The sequence below is a fragment of the Bactrocera oleae genome, chromosome 3 (assembly GCF_042242935.1).
Source record: "Bactrocera oleae isolate idBacOlea1 chromosome 3, idBacOlea1, whole genome shotgun sequence".
Lineage (NCBI taxonomy): Eukaryota > Metazoa > Arthropoda > Insecta > Diptera > Tephritidae > Bactrocera > Bactrocera oleae.
In genome coordinates this window covers 68,587,290-68,602,795 of record NC_091537.1, presented here as the reverse complement: position 1 = coordinate 68,602,795, position 15,506 = coordinate 68,587,290, and the positions used below count along the sequence as shown (strand labels likewise).

At 33.7% G+C, this 15,506-nt stretch overlaps 1 protein-coding gene across 3 annotated transcripts in view; it reads right to left on the bottom strand.

The window, feature by feature from the left end:
* The window catches only part of sNPF (short neuropeptide F precursor), a 164,802-nt gene extending 151,214 nt beyond the window's left edge, over window positions 1–13,588 (bottom strand). For 2 of the 3 annotated variants that reach the window (XM_036361789.2, XM_036361793.2), the window contains exon 1: window positions 12,979–13,588. The gene's annotated coding sequence lies outside the window, so the exon portion shown is untranslated. Of the gene's footprint in view, window positions 1–323; window positions 484–12,978 lie in introns of those variants that run through there. The other variant, XM_070106792.1, reaches the window with a different exon arrangement.
* Between the last annotated feature and the right edge of the window lie 1,918 nt (window positions 13,589–15,506).

Here is a 15,506-nt window from a genome sequence, read left to right as displayed (position 1 = left end):
AATCGTGCAAACCACTTGTCTGATATTCGCGCGGCTAGAGCATGTTCATCATAAATGTCCACCAAAACACGATGTCTTTCGGTTAGGATTTTCTTCATATTAAAGTAATTATGAAATTAGGAAGAACTCCCAGCAAAAAACTGTTTCAGGCACAAATATTATTGTATACGCTTCAAATGCATGACATATATTGAAAAAAAACATTGGCCAACGCATGTTCAGATAATAACAATCATAATAATCAAGTTACGTCATATCTTGGCAAACCGCACAAGTATATTGTAGTTATAGGCGCTATTTACTTATGTACACTCTTTACTCACCCCAGATTCATTACAATTTTTCAATGGAAGGCCAGAGCTCTCTCGGCTCGGTTTGACTTTAAAAGTACCAAATGATGAAGAGCACGTATTTATCTAGTGTTCCGATTTATTGAGAGTATTTTTTGCACATCCTCATATACATAATTACAAATATACATATAAATACTATGCCTCGACTCCACAAACATGTATGACAACTTAATTACTAATGAATCGTTAACGCTTTAAATATTCATTTTCCGGCACGAACAAAAGCTGAAATATGGGAAAAACCGATATTAAACCAAACAATATTATTAATGAGTGTTATTTAAATGTAAATCATTTATACGATTCGTTGAACTGCGATGGCGCCACAGTAGCAGCAATAGTAACAATGAATGCAATTTTAAGTATGCATGGAAAAATGCCTTTATTTATATGCAATACATGTGGACTCGTACTTGTGTATGCACGAGTATGGTATGTATTAATCAGTTGTGTTTATAAACAACATAATTGTGGCAAACCACATGTTTCTTTCACACATAAGTATTACGTTCCAAGTAAACCACGATATATGTTATTATTGTCATTTATATTTTAACTGTACACACGTAAAATATCATGACAATAATATCTATTTATGTATATATACATATATACATAATATACATATATACATAATCAGAGTTTGAAGGAAAAATTATGGATAAACGTTAAAAGTCGTTCTTTCGATGTCGTTTTTTATTACTTCACAAAAGGAAAGGGCAGCTCAGAAAAATATCAATACATATGAACCCACGGATGTAATCTGCTAGTTGTCGTGTAAGGCATTAAAAAATTGTGAGCAACGACATACAAGTTTAGACTGAACAGAGTATATTAGTTTGCCACGATGTTTGTAACACCCAGAAATAAAAATCGGGGACCCATAATTGCAATATATATAATATATAAATGATAAGTGTGACGGGCTGAGTATATTTAGCCATGTCCGCCTGTATATACTCGAACTCATGTTACGTCTTTTCTCCTCAAGAAGCCGATATCGCAGAACTATAGCAGCCATACAAACTGACGCACAAACTCAAGTCTTTGTGTGGAAAACTTTTTCATTTGAAAAGGTATCTACACAAAATTTGGGATAGAATATTATCAAAGGCATCGCTATAATCTCCGAATAAATTGCTCTGATCGGACCTCTATAGCATATAGCTGCCATTCAAACTGAGCGACCAAAATCAATATAAAGGTATTTTTATACCCTTTTATGCGGTAAAGAATGCACCTGTGAAGGGTATTATAGCTTCGGTGCAGTCGAAGTTTACATTTTTATACTCTCGCAATATGTTGTTACAGAGCATAATAGTTTTGTTCCCAACGGTTTTCTGTATCACATATATAGAGTCATGCAAAATTTAAATATTTTGGAGAAACTTGCTGAATTTGAATATTTCTTGGCACCCAAGAGAGTATTACGGATGGGTGTAATGGGACCACTCCCACGAACACAAAACGTCGTTAAATAGTGCCATAACTAAGCACTAAATTAAAATACATAACTGTAATTTGGTACAGGGGATCGTAAAACAAGGGAGACTTGTTGGTAAATATTATTTTAAAAGTAGGTGTGGGCCCGCCCCTTAAACGGTTTAATGTACAGATCTTCTAAACCACTGAAGCCAACTCAACCAAACTTGCTGGGAAGAAGTCCTTTAGCTGTTTTTCATACGCTGTAAAAATCCCCATATAATGGTTCGGTTGAAAACTACTAAAAGTGCAATAACTCACTAAATAAAAGCCACAAGTATTAAATTTCATAACCAAGTTTTATAGTATATGGGCAGTTGGAAAAATTGTATAATGAGTTTGGCACCGCCCACCTTCAGGTAAAATCCTATACCCGAGGAACTACCCGACCAATGTCAACCAATAAGATTATCCAGCCGTTCCTATCATACACTGTGGCGAAATCGGACTATAATTGTTCAAACACCCAGACACCAAATATCTGGACCCCAGTGCATTTGGCTGATTTTTTACCATGTTCGGTAAATCTGTGAATTCTAGTATTAAAATTCGTGGAGAACATTTTTGTGAGTAGTAAACCCTTGTGTCAAAAATTGGTAAAATTGGGTCAATACCTTCCTTAGCCTCTATATACCTAATATAAATATTTTCGAAGTTCCAGTTGACTGAGTCAATATGTAAGACATCTTAATGAAATTTAAAAAAAATCTCTTTCCAATATCAATATATCTTCTTGTCGGAGATTGTAAATAAGGAATGGAATACTTCCTACTTTTAATTAAAATATATACGAAAACCCCATATACCACTTTACCTTCCGATGGTATAAAATGTTTGGTTACACACCCGAACTTAATCGTTCCTTACTTGTTTAATTCGGTTTTAAATTTTGTAATGCGACAAGCGAATCAGAAGCGTAGAAAAGCGGTGATTCGTGCAAAGCAATTACGATTTTAGCGATAAATAAATCTAATTATTGTATAATTTGTTTATCGAGGCTCTATGTTCCATCTAGGCACAATGGAAAAAATATATATATTAACAATATATGGAACTAAAAAAGGAATGCCGAAAAGTTCGATTTGTAAAGAAAACACATTTTTTAGCAAAACTCTATTCAACATAACTTCCATCGAGAGCACTACATCCTACTTTCAACTCTTTGCAGCCGTATTTGTAAAACATATAAATATTCATTGATGTTAAACTTTTTCCAGAAGAAAAGAAAAATTTTGCTGGCGCCAGATCTAGAGAATGGGATGAATGCTTAGTAAATCGATCGTTTATATTGATCCACGGTGTATTATTTTTTTTTTTCTTCAATTGGAACCGTTTTTCTGCAAATGTTCCAATAACATTATATAGAAAAAAACCACAGACAATTCAAATTTAAAGGGGAGTGTTTATTATCATTTGAAATAAAATTATTTGGCATTTATTTTTTGATTATTATCTCTTTCAAATGTTTGCCGCGGTTACATCTCAGCTGGTACATCCGTTGAGTCCAATTTTCGATGACTCGTTCGAACATTTCGATTAGTAACTAGTGAATGACACGCGTGATGTTTTGCTCCAAGGCCTGAATCGAAGCGGGACTGTTCGCGTAGACTTTCGACTTTACATATCGCCAGAGGTAAAAGTTTAACGGTGTGATATCACACGACCTTGGTGGTCAATCGACAGAGCCAAAACGTGAAATTGTCTGTTCACCGACTGTCAATAAATCCATTGATTGGTGTGTAGAAAGTTGTGCCGTCTTATTGAAACCAAATGTCGCTGAGATCACGAGCTTCAATTTTAGCCATTAAATAATCGGTTTCATGGCGCGATAGCGGTCGCCATTGACGGTTACGTTTTAACCGGCATCATTTTTAAAGAAATATGGACCGATGATCCCATTGACCCACAAACCGCACCAAACCCTTTCTTTTTTCTGGATGAAATGGCAGCTCTTGAATATGTTCAGGTTATTCTTTGTCCAAAATGCGCCAATTTTTCTTGTTTACATAGCCTTTGAGCCAAAAATACTCCTCATCGCTGAATAAAATTTGGCTCTAAAACGTCGGATCTTTTTGGAACTTTTCAAGAACCCATTGAGCGAAGCGATGTCACTTGGGAAGGTCGAGCGGCTTCAGTTCTTGTACAAGCTGTATTTTGTATGCTTTTTTAATCGGCCAAGCCGAGAGACCGAGTCTCCACAGTCTTCGTGTACACTCTCAGCTACGGATGCTATATTTTGTTCAGTGCGTGATGAACAAGATCTATTCAGTCGAATATTATTCAATAATGAGTGCTGGGTCTCAAGATGGGTGATGGTGTTGCGAATAGTACGATCAGTAGACCGAGACCAGAAGTGAGCGAAGCTCGCGAAACACATTCTTTACAAAACGTGAATTTTCGTAATAAAATTGAACAATTTGTAAACGTTATTCAGGCGTGAGTCTTTCCATGATGAAATGCCAAATAATATTGAACAAAATTAACATGTCAGTATGACACGCCTCATGCGTGATCTGTCAAAAATAGGCTATTGAAATAAGTACCTCTACTTGGATCACCCTTTATAATAACCGCTGTTGTTCTTTTTTTCTATTTCAGGATCTTTCACTGGTCTTTCAGCGGTTTGGATTTGGTTCATCGTATCCCGTTCATGCAAACTATTATCGATTGAGTGCCTAAGTTTAATGATGGTAAGTTCTTACAAAAGCTTGCAATATCTGGAGAGTTGAGGAACAGAACTATATACATTTAACGAACTTGACGCAAATATAATTATTTTCCAAACAAGGGCGTTGTCCATTCACAAAAAATAATTTCGATTCGCGCAGAAATGGTATTGATGCTTTGATAAATTTTCTTCGGAAAAGAATCATATCTTCATCTATGCAAAATTTTTGCAATGGTGCCATTTGTTCCAAATTGTTTTTTTATAAAGTCAGCTATAGATCTGGAATAGTATATTTATTCACTAGGATATTTATATTTTGACCTCCATGCGATTACTCACCTAAAAGTATACTATAATATACTTGTATATCGAAATTTTGCAATGTTGCAAATTTTCGCTAATTCTTTAAGGTATAAAGTCAGCTATAGATCTGGAATTGTAACTTCTTCTAACGAAGTCAACTTAAGCGCCGTTTCTAAAGTTTCTTCATTTAGTGAATCCTTTGTTAACACAAACCGATCCGAAAAACTTCTATACACTCGAGCAATAGTACCTTATGAATAGTTTAAAGGATTGCCATATTCTTCTAATATTGTGACTATATTATAATAGTATAGTTTGTTCAACAAAAGTTTGACATATTCCTGAAACATTTTTTGTCCCCTTTTATTATTTTTTACTATTTTAAAAACTTTATTCTCACGTATGAGTATCACGTCTTTTTTTCGACGGATATATCACTATACTCTTTTCAAGACTGCATTGCAATTTTGGGAGAGGTTTTACTGTGCTCTTGTTCCCATTTTCACTAATATTTTTACTTTTTACTTTAAATTATATTTGAGCTTATAATTTTTAAAAATGATTTTGTTTTCGAGGTTTCATTTTCCGTAGCAGTTTCACATTTATTCTCAATAAACTTCACTGAAATCTTGCCACAAATTCCACTCTTTCTATTCTCTCTCTCTCATTCTTCTAAATATGTACTATTTAAACCATATTTTTGCCTGTGAAGAATTTTTCAAGTTATCTTACTCTCTTACATATTTTTCCATTCTATGCTTACTACTTGCTCGCCAGCTCATTAACAACTATTTCATCATACTCTTTAACTTTTACTCATGATATCATTGTAATGGCAAATTAATTAAAATTACTTGCTTGAGCCGGCACAGTTGAAAATGTTTGACATTAAGAATTTCTTTGATATTACGCTGATGGGAATTAATTAATGTAAGAATGCAGGCATGGCGCTTATAGGTAGACTCCTTAATTGGAACTGATATACTGCCTTTTTTCAACTAATAAACACCTATTTTCTACGGACCAATTATATAAGATATTATGAAGGAATGGAGATGATAGGGAGTAAGAAAAAGGCTTCAGCTCTTACGCGGCTAGGCTTGGCTAACCTTAGAACCAGAAATCTTAATATTACTTTGGACACTTTTAAAACGACATTTATCCCTCTATAAACAAATAATGTAAAATATGGCCACAAATTTCTGATAAAAGTTAAAGACTTCTAAGACAATAAGTATTGCATCAACTTCGTTGGTTTGTTATGATATGAAAAACCTTTTAAGGATTTTTGAATTGTCACCAAACGGCCCGCAGGACTTGAGTTCGATTCTAATTTTCGACCATCATCAAACATTTATTTAAAAATAGCAGTCGACCCACGTTGTATATTTCTAAAGTAAAGGCCACAAATAACAGTTGTTGTTTGATCAAAAAGCTGCTACTTAAGACATTGTTAGGCCCATTGTGGTTCATATACATATTTGGTAGAATAATCGAATGAATTAAAGATAGAGGCTTTGATCGTGATAGTTATTGCATATATAAAGGATACCGAAACAATCAAAATCTCCGTACAAAGATACTTTCAATATTCTGCGTGCTATCGAGAAACCAATAAGTCTCTTAGATTTCATCACTCTAACTAAAAAATATACAGGGAATGCCGTAATTTCTCGAGATCATAAAAGACATATTTAAGGAAATGAAATGTGGAATGAGTTTGGCCTAGATATAAATCTGCAAGCACATCAACTTTAGTTTTTGGGATTTTAGCTACCTAAAAGCGTACGAATAAATATAATATTGTTTGAAAAAAAGATTAATATTGTCAGATAAAATCCGAAACGGCTTTATTAGCTCCATTCAAAGCTACTTCCTTTGTATAATTTTAATGTAATTGTAATGTATAAAAATAATTTAATTTTGAACGTAATTTCTTAATGCCTCTCCCGTAGAAACTCTAGTGTCCTATTGACATTGGCAGTCGTTTTTCAAAAGCTTCTCCTCAGGCGAATTTTTCACCAGAAAAATCATTTTTGTAAACGGAAACAGGTAACTAACCACTTGTTGGTCCAAACTATAAAGTGGATGCATAATGGATGGATATCCCAACCAAGCTTCCTGATGTTTGGCGAGTCACTATCGAAGTTTGTGGCCTGCCGTTGTCCTGATAAAACACAGTTCCTCTCATTTTGACCGTTTCCGCACGTTTGCTTCCTTCAGACGGTCCAATTGCTGACAGTACGGGTTCGAGTTTAGAGCTTGGCTGTAGGTCAGCAGCTCATAGTAGATTATTCCCTGCCAATCCCACCTAACACATAGCAAAATCTTACTGACCATTAATCCTGGCTTGGCCACCGTTTCTGCTGGCTCACCACGATTCAACCATGACCGTTTACGATTGATTATGTCGTAAGTAACCCATTTTTCATTACCAGTAACCAACCGCTTCAGAAATGTATCGATACTTTTGTGCAGCACTATACAGATGGAAATACGGTCCATTCGTTTTGTATCCGGCCTTATATGAATTATTTCAAGCTGGTTTTGATGCAATGTTTATCTTTTGGACAATCAAAACAGTCCGTACATGACGGTCAGACTCGACGATTTCTATTATGTTTTTGATATTTTCGACAATTGACCCTCCAGAGTGTGATGCTTCTTTAACATGAAAATTACCGAAACGAGATCGACTAAACCAAAATTGTGCGAGGTTGGGTGTTATAGTATTTAGATCAAAAGCACTCTTCACATTTTCAGCCGCTTGGCTGCGTTTCCGCCCCTATCGAAAAAAATTGTAAAATATGGTGTGTCCGCGCGTGCTCAAACAATACTAAGTCAAGGGAACACAAAATTTTCTGTTAAAAACTGTTAAACTGTTAAAATTACTAAAGTCATCTATTGAAAAAATAATAGATTTAATTATTTTTACTAGACGTTATATTAGAAATAACTATAGAGATGAAAGTAAATTTCAAATGGTTTTCAGAGTCGGTTCAATATATAAGCAATATACAAAAAATGCATGCTTTCTATAAAAAGAGATTACTCTTTCAATACTTAAGCCTAAAACTTAAACTTTTTTTCCTACCTCATTTATACAACAACTTTTTTTTCTTCTTTTCAAAGCCGCAATATTTCATTTTCCTGCCAACAATACCAACAAAATCGATTAAAACTTCGATTATTCGCTATATGGTTATCTCAATTAGTTGCAAGCGAGTCAATTGCTTAATTAAGTGTAAATTGAAAACAAAAACAAAAATACAACAAACAATGCGCATTTTGCAAACTCAGTTAAATAAGTAGTATATGAAAATTAAGTTTATTATCACATAAAAATTTCAAAGTGTTTCAATTTATACTCTGCGCACAGATGTGCACATAATTATCCGTGACAATAAATCACTCAAGCACTCACAGTTTATGCGAACACAAGAAGGGTGCGAAAAATAATTGGACATAAAGGACTTTAGCGAGTTCCAGACAATGATACCAGCTCTATGCTTCTGCCATTTGCAACAGGTACCTATAGCAATGCGGTGAAAACAAATGCAAACAACAGTTATTTAATTAATGTTACTCAAGCGATTTTATTGTTAAAAATAAATAATTAGTATGCTTGGATTCCTTTTTAATTATCATGTACTTTTCTTGTTTACTCATTTCATTATTGATATCTTTGGCGAGCGCGTTACGAGAAGACAGCAGCGCAACTTTGATATGCTTTTGTCTGAACTCTGTATAAAGAAGTGACAAAAAGTCTGTGGAAAAGTGACACACACTTATACATGTGCATATTTTCATTTGCCCTTCAACGCATCATTAACTCACTAATTTACACGAGCGCTCACACACACCCATACATACACAATCAACTGGCATTCATTCACTCAACTATGAAATGAAAATCAATAAGCTAAAGTTATTTTTATAAAATCATAAATAAATTTTCGCTGCCACTGATCACATAGCGATAAATGTTGACTATTTTTAAGTCTTTATATAATTCTTAACGGTTTTATAATTCATGCCACATATGTTGTGTACGTATGTATGCATATTGTTAACGAACGGCAATAAAGCTCACTGATGACTAAAATTGATGCTGCAAGTTAGTGACAAGTTCGAGCGAAATATAAATATACCCTGACCCGATATACATATGTACATAGGTTCGTTAACGTTTCTTTTCTTACCCTGAACAGAGTATTTTAAGTTTGCCACGATTTTTGTAACACCCAGAACGAAACGTCGGAAACTCTGAAAAGTATATATACAAATGATAAACGTAACGAGCTGAGTATATTTAGCCATACATATATACGCGAACTTACGTTACATCCCTCAGTTTTTGAGATATCGAACTGAAATTTTTCAATACAAAGTGAACGATCAAAATCTTGTTCTCGTTAGGAGAACTTTTTTATTTGAAAAGATATCTTCACAAAATAAGACGATGATTATTGTCAATGGCAATGATACAATCTTCGAAAAAAATTTTCAGATCGAACCGCATAGCTGCCATAGAAACTGACCAATCAAAATCAAGTTTTTGGATTAAAACTTTTGTATTTATGATTGTTTATTAATTAATTTTGGTTTTGAAATTATACACCGATGTATGACTGACACGCTGAATCTTGCTTTCGAAAATTAAATTTGAATGATTTCCGAAAAAGATTAATGATATTACTTGATTAAACTGCATAACTGATGAGCTCACAACAAAAGGCTCCTCTAGCGTTCTGCCACTCTATGCACCTCGCGCAAGCTTAGCAATAATTGGTCAACAACCACAACTGCTGCGGTTTCGAAATAATTCTGGCACAGAGTGGAACACAAAAGGTCTTTTGAATGCAATAAGGCTAAAAACCATGCCGAACGCCAACTGTCAGTGTTATATGGAAGAGGACGAGGTGTACCATAAACACCTAGACATTTTCTTCTCCACTGTCCAACTTTCGCTAGACTAAGGTTGAAGCATCTCGGAACCCGGTCCGATTTGATTAGTCGCATTTAAACAAATTTATGACAGGAGTTAGTGGATATTACAAAAGACAGACATAATCCGCTCTGCAAGTATGATCAATCGTGACTACTTATCCATCATGCCACAGTTGATTAGAATAATCCAGAAGCATGTTAGCTTGAAAAGTCAAAATAATAGAATCACTCCTTCTAGAGGTTGTTACTTTGGACGGAGAAGGCATTTAGGAGTTAAGCTCCATATTGATTGTAAAATCTTTTTCTTCAACCCTTCCCAAGGACGATACAACATTTAATGAAACTGTTATTGGACTATTAAGGAAAAAAGTTCTGCGGAGGATATACAAGTATGGAGTTTCATAGTTCCTCAAATCAAAACGCAGTGGTTTCGCTTCATCATCAGTTCATTGATTCAAGTGGAAATCAGTTCACTGATAGTGGCTGCAGGAAGGAGTAAACTAATTAAACAGAAAAGGAGTGAAAATTTATTTAAATAGACAGGCCGCAAAAAATCGATTCGACTGATGTTGTTATTCATTTCAGTTTATTTTTTGATGTGTTTTCCCTCTGATACTTATTTTTGAGTTAGGTGTCATTTATTAATTATATAAAAATGCTGTTGTAAAGGCGAAAAAATTTATTTCTCTACTTAAATGTCAATAATGTCATTGTATCTCTCGTTTATATGTATTAAGCGAAGTAAGTCCCAATTGTGCAATCTTTTAAATATTTTCGATCATTCAAATAATTTTCGATTGAAAATGCTGTCCCTCAATGTGACGAAAGCGGACTTTCGCAACTAAAACACATATTAATGATTACTGATTATTATGAGTCTTATTTTCCAAGTTATTACTACATTGCAACGCAATGAAGTTGTAATCAAGTCTGAGAAATAACTGTTACGAAAATACCCATTTTCGTACGATCCTCATTTGAACGAAATATTTTACTAAAAATAGTGATGATGAAAATCCTGTCTAAGCATAGCGACATGTTTAGTGAATCAGTAACAATTTACAAATATCGAATATCTTTTATAGTTTTGTCAGAATCGTGCCAAAATTTAAAAACACTAATTTTGGGATAACGTGTTTAGAGATAAATTACACAAACTGAATTTAATTAAACATGCTTTATAATTAGAAATATGTCTGTCTACATTAGACTTATGCCGAAAAATCGATTTTTTTCAAAACAGCGAAAGTATACTATCTAAGCCTAAGGATGTTCATTTTGTTGAATCATTATATCATTTTCTTATAGAAATATCATACCATTCATTCGATTTCGAACAGCAGCAAATTATTTCCAAAAAGCGTATTAATGGACGGTTTTGGCTCTATATGTATATGTATCTAAGGTATAGTCGCATTATTATCATCATCTCTCTGAAGTGCAACAAATTTTCATAATTTATTATTTTATAATATATGTGTTAACAAAATAAATAAACCAAACAAATAGTCTATTGAGTAAGACGAAGAGTGTAATTAACAATTGAAGATAAACTAAAATAAATTTTAATACTAACAAAAATTCATTTGTTTTTTATTCTTCTACAAACTAGTCATTCATGTTTTTTTTTAAATATCTAAACACATGTTTCTAAAATTATTACGTCTAAATCTGTCATTTTGTATAATATATTTATTTAATTTATAATAGAGAAAATATATATATATCATTTGCTTAAGAGTCCGGAGGTAAATGTACGAGATAATTTACAGCGAAGACTTGAGAGATGGTTAAATTTCATCATTCGCCAGCACTATATTTTGCAACAACAAAGTTTAAATTACCACAGAATTCTTCTACGTTTTCATTAGTTTAATTTAAGGCTAATCGCATTGTGGTCAAGAAAATATATCCACCTACTTATCTTTATTAAAATATCAAGTATGATTGCTGATACACAGTATATATCAATCATATTTCATTTACCAATTGAACCAACTAGATTAATGAAAATCATTATATTAAGTTTATGGGAACTTAATTCATGGGGCTATTTCTATCATTTTCGGCACCAAACTATATTATTTTCTAATGATTATACATTCACCTAATTTGCAAAAATATTTTACGTATTTATCGATATATTATATTATATATACATTCATAAAAAATATGTGATGCCAGTTTGAAAACCTAATATAAGGTACACAGAGGGCAGCGGAAAAAATTTATTTTACTCAACCATTTTGAAACCACGACAAATTATTGCCAGAAAAAGTGCTTTCTGAGTTTAATTAAAATACCTCAGGGGAGCTATTGACCTGATTTTACCAATTTTTGACACTAAGCACATTATTATCGGGAAAGATTCTGTCTTAATCTATATAATTGACCGATATTTTCGATATCAAGTCAGCCAAAGACACTGAAGTCTTCATATTCGGCACTACGAAGGCACTACTTGTACAAAATTTTTTTCATTATATACTAAATATTTTGAAGTGAAAGTATCATATAGAATGTAATATTTTTTACATGGGAAGTAGGCGTGGTTGTAGACCGATTTCGCTATTTCGCACACGACAGTCAGTTCTACGTAACCAAAACGGACCCGGATTTTTATCCGGCCAAAAAGTGTCAACTCGGCAGATTTTTTCCGCTACAACAACAACACTAACCCCCGATTTCGCTACCGTGATCTTTGTATTACTTCGTCTGGGACTACTATAAATCTTTAGTCGCCCAAAACACTTGTTTGGCACTCGAAAAGTTCGGTTTCCAGCCTATTGTTCGAAGCATCCCAAATCTGCCATTAATTGATATAATCGTAGAAATTCAAAACTTAAAATCTCCAATAAATGTCTCTCCCAATATCTCATTGGAACTCATTTAACAACTTTCAACCAGGGTTGGGATTATCGTTGTTACGTTTATGAAGAACCCTATTATTCTTATCTTTTCTTAAGAAAATGGTTATTAAATTAGTGGATTTCACTTAACTCTTTGTTTAATCTGGTTAAGTAAGAGTAAGTCCACTAAAATTTTCAGAACGAAGTTTCAAAAGTACTATAATAAAATAAAGTTTTCTAGCATGATTTCTGCCTTAGTTATATCATTTCTGCAATCAAAATTCTTTGACATTGGCCAAAATTTTGTAATTTTGAAAAAAAAAATTTTTAAATCTTCAATTTTCCTAAATACAAATTGTCTTTAGAAACTTACCTATTAGTTTCACGTCAGCCAATAATTTATCGTCACTTTTTTGGGATTTTTCCAATTAAAATTTCTTATTATGTTCTTACTTTCCTATTTTTGGTTTATTAACGCGCGCACACTTTTTGCCGCAATCACAGCGTTTTTTGATGAAAAGTAAATATTTCAGCGTACAAAGACACTAAGACCACACACGACAGCTGAGTCAGCTTAGTGAAAACGTTTGAATATTTTAGCGTTTTACATATAAATGTTTGTAAATATGTATATATATAAGTGAGTGAGAGCAATTGAAAGTTTTCCAATTAATGTCACACGACCACACACGATTTTCTAATTGCAAAATTTCACGCGCTTATTCTTTGGCGGCTAATTGTCAGCACTCGACAAAATTAATTATTTACGTTTACACACGGCAAAGAATCAAAGAAGAAACGAATATTTTCTAAAATTTAGTGAATTTTCAAAATACTGGTATTCCAAAGATTTACTCTTGGCTTTAAACGTTTTTGGTAATTACTTTGTTAACAACAAAACTGGTAGTTTGAATATAACTGCTGTAGTCTACTTTCGGGCTGTAGTTTAGTGAGTTGCTTTCAGCGGCACGCGTTAGAAACGAATGTGTGCCGACTTTTCGGCGTTCTAGCATTTATATTGTTAGTTACTGTTAACAGCAACGTTGTGACGAAGGTACGCACTTCGTGTACGAAGTTAACAGTGAACGATATGCGTATGTAAGCGGTCGTAGGTGGAAAGCTTTCAATTTTTCAATAATGTATGAACTGAAATAGATTACATGCAAGAATTTTATAGCATGCAATAAAAATTGTTACTGCATTTAATATTTTTTGTTTTAAGAACGATAATATGCCTGCGATAATAATTTTGTTAAGCAATGTTGCCAATATTTGGAAATGTTCTCAGAAACTTAACATATCATGTGAAATAACTTGCAGTTCTTATTTATATATAAACTGTCCGGTTCATAATTCAATCTTACGCAAAAACTCTTTATCCTTCTTCAATGAACTTAGAGTTTCTTTCAATATCTCCTTTGAACTAATGAATCAAAATTCAAACAGTATTTCGGGAGGCCGGGTCAGAAAAATATCTATATCTCCGAAAATAATTTAAATTTTCAAAAATCCTCTCGTAGACATATTCTTAAATAGTTAAACTTTGAAAATATGAAACAAAAATTCTACACTAGAATACCCCCTTAAAGTTAGGCCTTTTTTGAGGGCTCTGGCCTAACTTTTTATATATAAAATATTTATAAACTTTAAATCTTTAAGATAATATTTGTTTATGAGATATAAAGAGCTGTCGCATGCGATTTTCGCCAAAAAATCTCACGATTTAACATAACCGCTTCGTTCGCGCTACTTCTTCGCTTGCTGCATACATCGTGTACGTTCGTACAGGTGGCGAAAGCTGCTGCGTTCTACCCCTCCCCATTGCATTCCTATGAAATTCCAACAATAATTGTTGTTGTACCCAAACTGCCACCTGTGTGCTACCGCACATAAAATCAGAGCACCAGGGTGGTATAGGGAGCACCGATGTTTAAACGCCTACGCATTATATTAATGCACGTTGCTAAAACTTTTTTTGTCGCATTGCATACGAGTATTTACCGAGACACTTAATATTTTTCTTTTCAAGCATAATTTCACCACCATGAAATAGTGTATAATTTCCTTAACAGCTCTTTAGTTAGATCGTTCTTCTTCGCTCACAGAGTTTTGCCGTCTTGCAGCTGATGGTCACTTTCGCTTCGTCTTGTTAATGACGTCATTGACTCGGCTCCTCGACACTTGATTCCCATTCGTCGATAACACCGGTGTAGGTGTATGTGTGTGTGCGTATAAAAGTGTTTGTTGATATTCAGGATTTTTGATGTTGTTATTATTCTTGTGTTCTTGTTGCTTTTGAACACCTACGCACATGTTGCCAACAAAGCATACATAAACAACCACACAAGCATCGACTTGTCTTGTACGCATCTCGCAGGAGGCGGCGCTTATGTTCACCTTTATGTGTCTCGTTGTTTTTCGCTGTTTTAGCACTTCGTGTATGGCCCCCACGCACAAACTTAATAATTTTTATATACATATATTATATATTATATCCACCCCATGCCACCTAAATTCTTTGAGTGGACTATATAAACGCATAGCTGTGATTTGCGCTACATTTTTTGCCTACTTTTAAGGGTTGTTGTTAGATGATTTCTTTTTTTAATAACCGTAATGGGAGTTCAAATATATTAAAAATTCAGATTTAATTAGATTGAGGTTGTTTTTACTAAAATATAAAAGTGTTAAAGCTCCCTAAATAAAGTCATCTCATCCACCGCCAACAGGTATCGCAATCATAGCTCGTAGTATCAAGGTTGAAAAATAAGCTTCGAATGGTCTAGCATACCTGCGAACTTTAGAAGCTATTATGACATCGTTTAAAAGCGCATAGTGTCCACATTTTAATTTTTGGGTGGGAAAAGAAAGTCCTTTAAAATATTCCAAAGGACAACTCAT